The sequence below is a fragment of the Galeopterus variegatus genome, unplaced genomic scaffold (genome assembly GCF_000696425.1).
Source record: "Galeopterus variegatus unplaced genomic scaffold, G_variegatus-3.0.2 Scaffold549, whole genome shotgun sequence".
Taxonomy (NCBI): Eukaryota; Metazoa; Chordata; class Mammalia; order Dermoptera; family Cynocephalidae; genus Galeopterus; species Galeopterus variegatus.
Window position 1 is genome coordinate 380,268 of NW_007726660.1, and position 12,400 is coordinate 392,667.

Below are 12,400 nucleotides of genomic sequence, written 5' to 3' on the forward strand. Positions count from 1 at the left end.
TCAGGGCATGTGGCCTAATGACATTGCAAACAGCCCTGCTGGGGTAGCTGGGCAGGGACAATCTTTCCTCTGTACAGATGAGGAAAGCCAGGTTCAGAGAGGTAAGTGACTTGTCCAGGGAGCCACAGGCCGTAGGAGGTGGCGGGGCTGGGTGTGCCTGGCTCCTGAGCCCTTCCTGGTGAAGACAGTGAAGGTTGGTGGCTACATCAGTATCACAGACCGAGTGGCTTGAACAATTGAAATGTATCATCTCACAGTTCTGGCAGCCAGAAGTCTGAGACCGAGGTGTTGGCGAGTTGGCCGCTTCCCAGGGCGGTGAGGGGGAATCTGCTCCAGCATCTCTCCTGGATTCTGAGGTTTGCTGGTGCTCTTTGGCATCCGGCAGCCTACAGAGGCATCACTCCGATGTCCACCTTCAACCTCATGTGGCATTCTCCCTGTGTGCGGGTCTCTGTGTCCAAAGTTCCCCTCTTTATAAGGATACAAGTCACCAGTCATATTGGAGTAGGGCCCACCTGTAGGGAAAGTGAAACTAAATGGTCAGGGCCCCTCACATGTTCAGAATCTTGCTGAGCATTTCATGTAAATATGCACGTGCGCCCAGGTGTTCCTTGGTTACTGTCTAATGTAATTGCGCATGTGCACCCAGGTATTCCTGGGTTAGTATAAAGGATGAACGGCTCTGACCCACAGGGCCCCCCCCGCCCCTGGGATGCCCAGGGGGGCCACGGGGAAGCCGCTACTGCTGCTGGAGGCTGTTGCTGCAAGCTGTTGTTGCCAGGGCCCCCAGGGTGTCCCCAGGAGGCCACTGCCGCTGCTGTTGGAGGCTGCTGTAAGATGCTGCTGCTGTTGCTGAGGAAGCTGGGGACTGAGCCCGCACTGCAATGAACCTGTCAACTCTGCCAATGGCTCCTAGGTCTTTTCCAATTACGTAGCTCATGACCTGTATGTGAGGGTTCTTTGACACAGCCAGCATGTGAGGGGTTTGGCGAACCAGCCTGGCATGTGAGGAGTCTGTGACCCAGTCCATACAATGGGTTTGAAGGGTCTGAGCCCTAGCCTGACACCACCCTAATGATCTCCTTATTTGGAGATAAGGTCGTTACCTCTGTAAAGACCCTATCTCCAAATAAGGTCACATTCTGAAGTCCTGGAGGTTAGGACTTCCATATATGAATTCAGCCCATAACGGTGGCTGAGAGTGTAGACTTCCTTTCCCAGCCCAGCCCCAAACCTTCTCTGGATGGTTCTTCTGTTCCATTCATAGTGGGCTGGTCACAGTTGACTTGGAAGTCACCTGGCCAGGATGCCTTCTGGAGCCACGTCTGGGTGGAGCAGGTGGGCCCCAGCAGGCACCCTTCTGGACACCCTGGCAGACCAGCTCAGCAGCTACTGGGCAAAGCGCCTTCCAGCTCCACCCAGCTCTGCCCTTGCCAGGGACCTGGCACTGTGGGCCACTCACAGCTCTCATGTGATCCTCACAACCACCTATAAGGTAGGGATGAACTATTCCCATTTTACAGAGGAAGAAACTGAGACTCAGAAGAGGGTATTCACCTACCTGCAGTGTCACAGCTGATAAATAACAGAGCCAGGATTCAAAGCCCAGCAGACTGGCCCCCAAGCCTGTGCTCTAGACCCTCACACTCAGCCACAGAAATGAATTACGGGGCCTGAGGACATGGGTTGGTGAGCAGGGCACCAAGGGAAGACGAGGCACAGCCCCAGGGAACAGCTCCAGGTGGAACTGCCTCCCCAGCTCTGATCAGCTGGCCCTGCCCCTCCAAGCCTCACTTCTGCCACTGCACAGGACTGACAGTAATTCTCAGTGGCTTGGGCTGCTGGGAGACTCCAGCGAGCTCCACCAGGATGGCCACATGTCCCATGAGGGCAGGGCCTGTACCTGTCCGGTCCCCTGCTGGGCACCTGGGCCTAATAGAGTCTGGCACACTGGAGGCACTCAGTAAAAACACAATACTGGACTTGTGTAGTTTCTATAAAGGTGGATAATTAGCAAAATCACAACTTTTCTGAGCTGAGGTCATAGGGCAACCAACCAATCTCCCAGGACAGATGGGACCCCATGGCACAGATGCCGGATACCAAACAAGCTCATAAGAAGAATTCAGCCTCTGTGGTTTGAAGGTGTCTCTGAAAAAGCATGTGTTGGAGGTCCAGCCTGTGGCTCACTCAGGAGAGTGTGGTGCTGATAACACCAAGGCCACAGGTCCAGATCCCTATATAGGGATGGCCAGTTAGCTCTCTTGGGAGAGTGTGGTGCTGACAACACCAAGTCAAGGGTCAAGATCCTCTTACCGGTCATCTATAAAAAAAATGAGTCACCGTAAAGCTGACAGGTGACTGCAGCAGTGGAACGGTATCTTTAATGTGCCCAGGAAAAATAATTCCTAGTCTGGAGTTCTATATCCTGAAAGACATCTTTCAAGAATGAGGGTGAATAGCTAAAGGATACAGCGTTTCTTTGTGAGGTGATGAAAATGTTCTAAAAGGTATGGGATGGTTGCACATACCTTTAAATATACTGAAAACCACTAACATATACACTTTAAATTGTATGGTATGTGAATTAGATCTCAACAGAGCTGTTTTACAAAAAGGATGATGATAAAATAAAAAAACATCTTTAGACAAAGAAAAACTGAGAATTTGTCACCAGCAGATCTTTGCAAAAGAAATTTCTAAGACTCCAGGTAGAAGGGAATTGATCCCAGATAAATAGTCTAAGATACCAGAAGAAACAAAGAACAAAGAGAATACTTAATATGGACAAGAAAGACATTAGGTCCTGGAGGCTCTGCCCTCATGAGTGGATTAAAGCCACTATCAGGGAAGTGGCTCCTTATGAAAGGATGAGCTCAGCCCCCACTCTGCTCTCTCTCACCCTCTCTCTGCCCTTCTGCCAGGGGATGATGCAGCAAGAAGACCCTCACCAGGTGCTGGCCCCTTGATCCTGGACTTCCCAGCCTTCAGAACAGTGAGCCAATAGATTTGTTATTTATAAATTACCCAGCCTGTGGTATTCTGTTACAGCAGCACAAAATGAACTAAGACATCAGCTAGAAGTCCTAGCAACTTGGTCAGGATGGAGTGTGAGCTAGTGTGTGGGGTAAACCCCCAGGAGCCGCAGACACGGGGGAGTTCCCACCACCCGCAGGCTCCCCTCCGTGCACCTCACCAGGTGCTCGTAAGAAAGATTGAGGGTGACCAAGGGGCCCAAAAAGCCTCCTGCAGTCCCTGTAGGAAAGCATGGGGTCCCCTCTCACTATCTCCATTTCCACCATAGAACAAAGACTGTAAGCAGCTGGGGGCAGGATGGGAAAAGCTCTCAGGGTGCAGAGGAAGACCTATTGCAGGTCAAACAGAAAGACTCTCCTTACCTTGGAGAAGGGGCAGACATACATCCCGGGCTCAGACCATTAGATCCCACCTGCCACTGGGGGAGGGACAGGATCAATGAGACCCAGCTGCTGCCCAAGACTGAAGCTGAGCCAGAGCAATGGAGGATGCCACCACACCTGCCCAAACAACAACAACAACAACAAAACAGGCTTAACAGTACTGGGTAACAAGTTACAGTGGTCTCCTGCTAGAGGAGAGACTCTCGCTGAGGAGCAAGTGCAAAGGGAAGACCTAGAGCTGAATGTGGGGTGGGCATCAGGAAGAACCTTCTGGCAAATCAGGCTAAACTACCCTAAACACATGGTAATGCTAGAGGAATGTCAAACAACCCAACTAAAAATAGGCAGCAGGTTTGAATAAGACACTTCATCAAAGTAGATATATGTACGGCAAATAAGCACATGAAAAGATGCTCAATACGATTAGCCACGTGAGGTCATGCTAGAGAAATGCGAAGCACCGAGGGTGACCACAATGACAGCAACCCAAACGCAGCTCAGCTCCTGATTAGATTAACCCAACTCCCCAGATGAAAGGCCTGGCCAAAGAAGAAGAGGGTCCATTCTGGAAATGGCATAGATACCAGCTCAGTATCTACTATCTTACCACGAGAGGTCCAGCTTTCAACCAAAAACTATTAGACACATGAAGAAGCAAGAAAATACAACACCCTGTCAAGAGACAAAGCAATCACAGAATCAGACTCGGATATGACCCAGATGCTGGAACTATTAGGAAATATTTAATAAAGGGTCTGGGGGGAAAAGATGAACATGTATACAACACCCTGTCAAGAGACAAAGCAATCACAGAATCAGACTCGGATATGACGCAGATGCTGGAACTATTAGGAAATATTTAATAAAGGGTCTGGGGGGAAAAGATGAACATGTATGAACTATTGTGGAATTTCATCGGACATAGAAACTATAAGAAAAATACAATGAAAATGCCAGAAATGAAACGCAGTTAAAAAAAAAGAAGAAGAAGAAGAAGAAGAAAAAAAAAAAAAACAGTAAAAGAGAATAACTTTGACGGGCTCAATGGAAGACTCCACACAGCTGGAGAAAGTCAGTGAACCTGAACATAGGTCAATAGAAATTGCCAAACTGAAACTCAAAGAGAAGAAATAGAGGGAAGGGGGGACAAAAACAGAACACAGCATCCAACAGTTAAGAGAAGATATCCAACAGTCTAAAATATGTGTAAGTGGAATCCCAGAAGAAGAGAATGGGATGAAAGAATATATGAAATCAGGATGGATGTGAATTTTCCAAAAGTAATGATAGACACCAAACAACAGATCCAAGAAACTCATGGACCTACATATAAAACCTAAAACTATAAAACTTCTAGAAGAAAACATAGGAGAAAATTTCTGTGACTCTGGGTTTCTTTGATACAACACCAAAAGCACAAAAGAGAAAATTGATAAACTGGACTTTATGAAAATTAACTTCTGCTATTCAAAATATACCATTAAGAAAGTGAAGGCAACAAATGAAAAAATAGATAAATTGGATTTTATAAAAGCTCGTGTGCATCAAAGAAAATTATCAAGAGAGTAAAAAGACAACATACAGAATGAGGGAAGACATTTGCAAATTATTAACCCCTATCTGATAAGGCATTAATATCCAGAATGTATAAAGGACTCCTACAGCTCCACAACAAAAAAAACCCAAACAATTAAAAAATGGGCAAAGGGGCCGGCCCGGTGGCGCACTGCTACAGTGCGCCGCTTTGGAGCGTGGCGGCACTCCCGCCGAGGGTTCGGATCCCACATACAGACCGGTTCCCACTCACTGGCTGAGCGAGGTGCGGGTGCGACACCGAGGGTTGCAATCCGTTGCCGGACACGAAAAAAGAAAAAAAAAAGAAAAAAAAAAAATGACACATAGAATTACCATATCATTCTGCAATTCTGCTTTGGGTATATTCCCAAAAGAACTTAAAGCAAGGACGTGAAGAGGTATTTGTACATCCATGTTCTTAGCAGCATTATTCATAACAGCTAAAATGTGGAAGCAACCCAAGTGTCCATCGATGAGGAATAGATAAAAAAAAAAGGTGGTACATACATTCAATCAGCTTTAAAGAGGCAGGAAATTCTGACATATGCTACACTGTGTATGAACCTTGAGGACATTACGCTCAGTGACAGAGTGGGAAATCAACAAGGTGTTATTAGACTTTGTGGAAAACAGACGCCAGAGGGTTTCTACAGCCATGTTGAGAGTTGGGGAAACATTGGCAATTGGACATAGAAAACTAATCAAATGAAAAGAGGAGGTTCCAAAAGTTATGCAGGAAAGGAAATGTTCAGATGGCTCAGATGTGAGCAGTAATATGGATATTAAATACTGATTTAACAAATGTTATATACATACATTGCGAGCGTAGAAAAGGGAAAGTCGGGGGCAGGCAGCGAGAGAGCTAAGTTTGCATGTTCCATTACAGGCAGTCAGTAGACAATGTCCAACGTTGATGAGCAAAGAAATAGTGTTATAAACATATTATTGACAAATATGAAATAAGTACCTGTAAATAGTTGCAAGTAATTGCTTTGGGAGAAAAACGAAGGAGGTAGGGATGGGTCAAGCTTTGTTAGAAGCTTTTAGTACTATTTGGCTTCTTTAAAATTATATATGTGTATTACCTTGGTGGAAAAATCAAAATAATTAAAACGCAATAAAGAAAAGGATGGGGTTGAACTGGGTGGTCTCGGGAAGCCAATCTGTGGTTCTAGAACTGCCATGGAAAATGGGACAGTGAGGGTCATGGGATCTGGAATGGTGTGGCCCAAACTTCAACATCTGAGAACCCCATTCACGAATTCTGCCAACTGTACTAGTCTTTGTCTAATATTATCTTCAGTATTTTAATTACATGGATATATTTCAGAAGGTGTTATGGGTTGAACTGTGTCCCCCAAAAAGATAACGTTGAAGTCTAAACCGCCAATACCTATGAATGTGGCCTTATTTGAAAATAGGGTCTTTGCAGATGTAACCACGTTGAGACAAGGTCATTAAGATGGGCCCTAATCCGATTTGATTGTGTCCTTATAAGAAGAGGAGAGAGACACACAGAGAGGAGAACGTCGTGTGATGACAGAGGCACAGAATGGAGTGACGCAGCTGCAAGCCAAGGAATGCTAGGGTTGCCAGCCACCCCCAGAAGCTGGAGGCACAGGAAGTTTCTATCCAGTCTCAGAGGGAGCACGGCCCTGCTGACAGCTTGATTTTAGACCTCTCCCCTCCAGAACTGTGAAATAATACATTTCTGTTGTTTTAAGGCAAACTGTTTGCAATACTTTGTTACAGCAGCCCTAGCAAACTAATACAGAAGGCAACTGGAAAACCAGCATCCCTTGCCATAAACTGAAGGGAGCTGTAGAAAGACCGCATTGACAGAACCCTGTCTGTAATGTCTGGCCACTCTGAGTCCCGTCCTGCCCAGCAGTGCTGTGGCTGTTCTGAGCTGTAGAAGTGGAGTCTGCACCCTGCCTTCCAGGCTGGGCCTGGTCTCAAGCCTCCGGGGGAACTGGGCCCACTGATGTGCTGTTTCTCCAAGTCACAGACTCTCTGCTGCGACAGCCACCATCCCTCTGTGTATTTCCATCCCCCCGCAGAGTCTTTGAAAATGCTCTCTCTGCCTTAAGGCAGGGCCCCACTCTCCAAGCAGAAGAGGAAGGATAAAGGCTGAGAGGGAGCCTATGTCTTCTAGGGTCTAAGCAACCCCACTCTGTGAAATCTTCTGGTGACACATGCAAAGCTCGTGCACTCTGAGCCTGACAGGCAGGGGGCTGTTGTTCCCAGGACCATTCTCAGGGGACCCCCCCCCCAACATATGGAGGAACCTGACCTGAAGCAGATGAGCACAGCCGGGGGACCCAGCGATGCCCTGTGGGAATCATCCTCACAAGGGGGCTTGGCAAAGTCTCTCCTAGTCTCTGACTCCTTGTCGACTGAGTTCATTAATCAGGAAGGCAGGTTCACGGAGTGCTTTGGAGCTAGGAATGTTCTGGAAGGGGGTCCAACCAGTAGAAAAATAGAGCAGAAGGTCTAGAGGCTGGGCTCTGTTGAACTTGAAGTGCAGGTGCATGTGTGTGAACCTCACGTGCACATGTAAGTGGTTATGTGTGTGTGCACATGTGAGTGGTTGTGTGCATGTGTGAGTGTGTATTGGAACGGAGCAGAGGAACTCTCTAAATCCAACTAGGCCCACCCCCAATGGCTTTCCACCCCCAAACTTTTTGCCCAGGAACTTCATTTAAACACCATTCCACCTCCTCTCTTACCCCAATCACTATTGATCGCAATGATCCCAACCCCTGGTCCTGCAACTGGAAGGTCTCTTCCAGCCTGGTGCTCACCAGCTCATGACCAACTTCCAGGTAGAGTAAAGGATTAAATGGAAGGCACAATAAGAAGTGAAACAATTAGAATTTCTGCCTCATTATCATGGTAATCTTATCAGTCGGATAATGAGGTATTAATGGAGATTTAATGTGCATCTCATAACAGAATCCCTTGGAGAAAACACACAGGGAAATTGCTGTAAATCCACTTAATGATGGAGAAGTCCCAAAACACCATATTCCAAAGGATGAAAAATGCAGGATGCAAATGAGAAAGAATCAAGGTCAATAACACCACAGGGACGGGCCTAATGGCAGATTTGGACATATATGTAATAAAAATTGCATGTTGCTTTTAAACCTCACCCTCTGTTGTTTTCAAATGTGCATTCCTAGTAATGAAACACAAGTGCAGCCAGAATGATTTGTATGTTTTAGAAACCATAGGGGGGATGGAAACACGTCTCAAAACCCATCAGGCCCCCCGCGGGGAGCCATGGGAACTGGGGTGTTTTACCAAGAGGCCTCCAAGGAAACGGGGACAGACAATGAGCCCCTCGGTTGGCGGAGAGGGGAAGCAGCCTATCGGAGTTCAAGGGCATTTGGGAAACACCAGCAGGAGGGAGACAAATGCATTTACTCCCACTCCTTCATTCAACAAACATTTGTAGGCGCCTGCTGCGCACCGCTGACCAGTCAACTCAGAAAGACAAAGGACACGCACACATACAAGCCCGTAATGAAAGCCTGAATTGAGAGAGCGCCTACTACGTGCCAGGCACTGCTGCAACGCCATATGCAGATTATCTCTTTTAATTCCATCAGCAACCCTGGGAAGTAGGAACTTCAGAGAAATCATTGCCTCACGTCGCATCTTGGTCTGAACCTCACCGCTACTGTGTTAGGTGGAACCCTATGAATTTCCCATATTTGACTGGGATCCACAAAAAGAGAAATTTCGTCTTGTCCATGCTAATATTTTATTCCTTGGCTATGGACCCTTGCTAGATATGGGAGCCTCTAACCAAAAAAGGCAGAAGAGAGGGACAGAAACTGCACTGAGATGAAGGTCACAGAATCCAAGGAGCTGCCAGATCCACAGCCTAAAAGGGGAAAAGGGACAAGAGTCCTGTGCTCCATCCATGGCCACTCACTCAACTTACACTCCCCACACCAGCAGTAAATGCCAAGTAAATGGAAAGGAATTCCCAAAATACTCATCCTGTAAATTAAAAGCACTTCATGCATTGGAGCATGCTAAGCAAATGTTGGCTGTTTGATTCTTATAATTTATTGATGATAATAAATAACTCTTGGGCCTCCTAGATATTTCCACAGATTGAAAGTAAAGTTATCTCTTTAGTTTATTTTAGGAAACTTAGATATGGTGAGTTTTGTGGGGCGCTAAGAGCCAGGTAACCAACTGTCCTGGTTTGCCTAGGACTGTCCAGATTTTAGTCCTGAATGATCCCACATCCAGGGGAACCCCTCAATCCTGGGCAAACTGAGAAGGTTGGTCACCCTATGCGAGAGGGAAAGGCCTGGACTCCCAGGGCTGTGGACAGGAAACACCGGGATGGTTGGATCCAGTACTGGGCAAGCAGCCCCTGTGTACTGGGCTGTGTGCTGCTCCCCAGGCTAGTGGCAGGCACAGCTTTTCCTGGTCATGGGCTGTCTGGGAGACCCTGGGGCCTCCATTTTAGTGACAATGGTGTGTGTACAAGAGCAGGAGAGGAAGACAGAGAAGGAATCTTCATCACACAGCTACTGGCCAGGTTCTGGAACAGCCACTGAACATCCAACACCTGCCTTATTCCTCTCAGCCAGGAGAGCATGAGCCCACTTCACAGATGAGAAAACTGAGATGTGGGCTGGTGAAAGGACTTGCCAAAAGTCACAAGCAGCCAGTGAGAGACTGAAGGACTGAAGAAGGATGAAGGATGTCAAGACTCAGCTTGTGGATGGGTGTGGCCCCCAGAAAAGAGGTCAGTCTCACCCAGAGAAAAAGTGGAAATTGGGCAACATTTCTGGAGTCTCGCAGCTGTGTTCCGGTTAATCACAGACTGCAAATTGAATGAAGTTAAGACAGTGTTGCCTCTTTGAATGTCCCCCAGGCCCTGTTTAATGAATAAATAGGCATGATTTGTAATTAGCTTATCCATTGCACGAATGCTTCTAGAACACCTGAAGTGAGTTAAACATGCCCCCTGCAATCTTGTCGACAATATTAATTTGCTCAGCAGACCTTTCTTTCTGATCCATGGTGCATGTGACCGAATGATCACATATTGCTTCAAACGATCACATATTGCTGTGCAGTGGACATATTGAGAAAAATTGGGATTTTTCAGTCTGGAAAGATAAAGATACAGTGTCCTCATCAGTCTTGCCTCCCAGAGTGGGATTTGGATGCTGCAAGCTCCGTTAGTTTTCATCAGCAAATGCTAGATAACCCACAAAACAATCTCCCATCTTACCCCTCAACCAGCCTTGAAAATCCCACAGCCGCTGGCCAAAAAGTCTTCTTTCCGGTCATTAGCGACACCTCACTGAGGGGTCCGAGGCTGGGCCAGGGGTCTTCACCAATCTGGGCTGCCTTTTGTGCAAGCTGTCGCCTGCTTGCAGTGGCTGCCTGATACCCGCAGCCGCTGTTTGAGTCCACTAATTCCTGCCAAGCTATCGGGCATCCTGTATCATTTATCCTGTAATTGGGGCTGCTTATCAGTTTTGCCTAGTTTCTGTGCTAACCATGTGGCTGCTACTGAAATTCCAAATCCTAATATTTCCCTGCTCAGGGTTGGTGGGAGGGTCCCTCGGCGCAGGTAGCTGTCTTGATTGCCTCCACGTTTTCCAGCAAAGGGGCTTCCATTCATCTTCATCATGGGTTCAATCTGTGCACAGAGAGGAGGCAGCCGCCCCAGTGGGGCTTTTCTACCCAGTCACCTGGAGGCTTTCTCTCATCTGTTCCTCTGCCTTCATAGTCTGCCTGCCCTGCTGCTTTCTCTGGGGTCTGCAAGGCATCCCCAGCAACCAGGCCCTGGGCCCTGCATGGAAGTCTAGGTGCCAGCCTGCTACAAGGGAAGAGGCGGATGTCACCCACCCCTTCTCCTTCTGAACAAGGCAAATCAGGAGGTGGAGACTGTCAAGCTGTCATTGCTGTGGCCTTGACACTGGGAAGCGGACCTGGGCTGTGTATGGAAAAATGGGTCTTTCCGGCTCCAGAGACTCCAGTTCAGTCTGATCTGCTGATGCCCGCTGGGCACCAGGCTTCATGATGGGTATCCGGCCCTGCCCTCAAAGGACTCACATGCACAAGAGGGAGTGCACAGCAGGATCAGGATAAGAACTGTCATGGGCACAGTCCTCTGCAGTTTGCCAGGCTCCTTCTGCTCCCTAGCTCATGCAATCCCTATAATCCTAAGGCTGGTTTTGTAGAAGGGCAGACAGGATCCCTTAGTAGCTAAAAATACAGATTTGGGAATCCTTTTGACCTGGACTTGGACTTTGGCTCTGCGATTTATTTTCTGTGTGGCTTTCAATAAGCCACTTCACCTTCCTGAGCCTCAGTCTTCTCACCTGTAAAATGGACTCACAATGACGCCTACCTGACCAGCAAGGGTTCTGTGAGGTGATGTGTGTAAAGTGCTCAGACCTGGGCCTGGCACACAGACACTGTATTGGAATGATGTTGGAGCAGGGCTCAAGTCACAGTGTGACTCAGGCTGTCGTCTCATCTATGAAATTGGAATAATAACCTTGTTGTTGAGTTGCTTTAGAAAAGCTCATATACTGGGAACAGTGGTTATTTGCCACAACGCAGGCTGAGCAAAAGGAACCTGGTGTGTTTGTGTGTCTAAGTCTGGGGAGCTGGATGAGTTCTGGGTCTGTCCAGAGCTGTCCAAGGGCTCAGTGAAAGGCCATTCACGGCGGGCCGGGAGCTGATTCTAGCTGATTCCCTGCCCTCCTGTGCATCCTGGCCACTCCTCCAGAGAGGGCTAAGCGCTGCTTGGTGGCCGGCCTTTTCATCCAATGGTTTGTACCTGTCCTTGGCCACAAGATGTCACCCAAGGAACAGCAAAGCAGGGGCCTGGGAGGAAACTGGCCAGCCCAGAAATCAAACCAGGAACAGCAGATTCCAGGGGAAGACGCTGCAAAGGGTGGCCTGCTGTGGTGGGTTCAAATCCCAGGGTTTCCAAAATCGTGGCGCTGTTGCCCCCAGAGGACACGGTTTATAGACGCCACCTAAACTGATAAGTAAATAGGGACAAGATCCTGACTTCTCAGAGTAGGTTCAATGCCGGGGTGGGGCGTGCAGACAGACGCTTCGGCGTCATCGGGGCTGCAGCCTCAGGCGCCCCCTGCCCCAAGTGGCATGGGCTCCGTCTTCCCGGCGGGGCCCCTGCCAATGGTCTGCGCGGCAGCCAGCGGGAGCCTGGACCTCGAAGGGCGGGAGAGGCAGGAGAGCACGGTCCCCAGCCCTCCACCCCCAGGGGCGCGCCGCAGGCGCCGGCGAGGCCCGGCCACGCGCCCTGCTGTTTCCAGACCCGAGCACGGCTGGAGCCGGAGCTTCCCGCGGACCCGACGTGGCGGCCCAGCTGCGGGACTCGTCCCACCGCA